Raw genomic sequence first — 985 nt, 5'->3', positions numbered from 1 at the left:
GATAGAGAGATGTGTGATTTATTCTGTAGCCTTCTCCTGATGGTTGTATTTGGTTATTAACCCATGATGTTCTTGTTAAGAAGTCATTTTACATTTAATCATTCATTTAAATTACAGTATGTCACCTAATCTGAGGTCACCACGATGTAGGGGCAGAGACCCTGAGTCCAGCGATGTGTCACTTACTTGGCTGCTTGCTGCAGTTTTGATAATCTCCTGCTGATAAAATGGTGATTTTTTTTTTTTTTTTTTATCACTAGAGGACTAGTAAACCGCCTGTCATGTAATCCAAGCCAATCAGTGCTGTAGTCGGGGTTATACAGAGCTGAGCACTGTTAGATCTGTGGCGCATAACTGTATCAAAATTAACACAAGCAGCCCAGTAAGTGACACATTGCTGGAATTGGGCTCTCTGCCCCTACATTATGCTGCCCTAAGATGGAGTAACAAAGATTCACTTTCATTTTTTTTTTTTTTTTTTGGCCTCACCCCTTCCAAGATGATATCTACCAATTTTTTCAAGAAGTTAGTGGATCTGGCAGTTGGGGGTGACATTGCCCGCCTAATGGATTCATCAAAAGTTACGCCCACACGATGAGCCAGAAATGTTACTCCAGTCCCTGACTGAAGTACTGTAGCTTTCCTGGCGAGGAGGAGGAACTGATAAGTAGTGTGCGCCTGTTTAATCAATTTGGCGCGTCTTGCCCCCATCCTCATCCCTTCTTTTAAGTCTGGTGTGCACAACATTCAATCTTAATGAATCTGTCTCAAAAGTTTGCAACATTTTAAACTTTTACATCAGAATTCTGATGATTCGGGGCCAATGTTTCCATATCTGTCCCTGATGAGGACTGCATCTCTGTAACCTTATATCAGTGCTGGAGCCTTAGAAGAGGATAGGAATCATCCTTGAAAATTTGTGAACCCTTGAGACTTTTGCTTCTTTATTTCACTCGCTTGTATAGCACCATCCTATTCCACAGTG

The sequence above is a fragment of the Phyllobates terribilis genome, unplaced genomic scaffold, assembly GCF_046119375.1.
Source record: "Phyllobates terribilis strain yellow unplaced genomic scaffold, ASM4611937v1 Scaffold_3__8_contigs__length_932513732, whole genome shotgun sequence".
Lineage (NCBI taxonomy): Eukaryota > Metazoa > Chordata > Amphibia > Anura > Dendrobatidae > Phyllobates > Phyllobates terribilis.
This window is presented reverse-complemented; position numbering follows the sequence as displayed.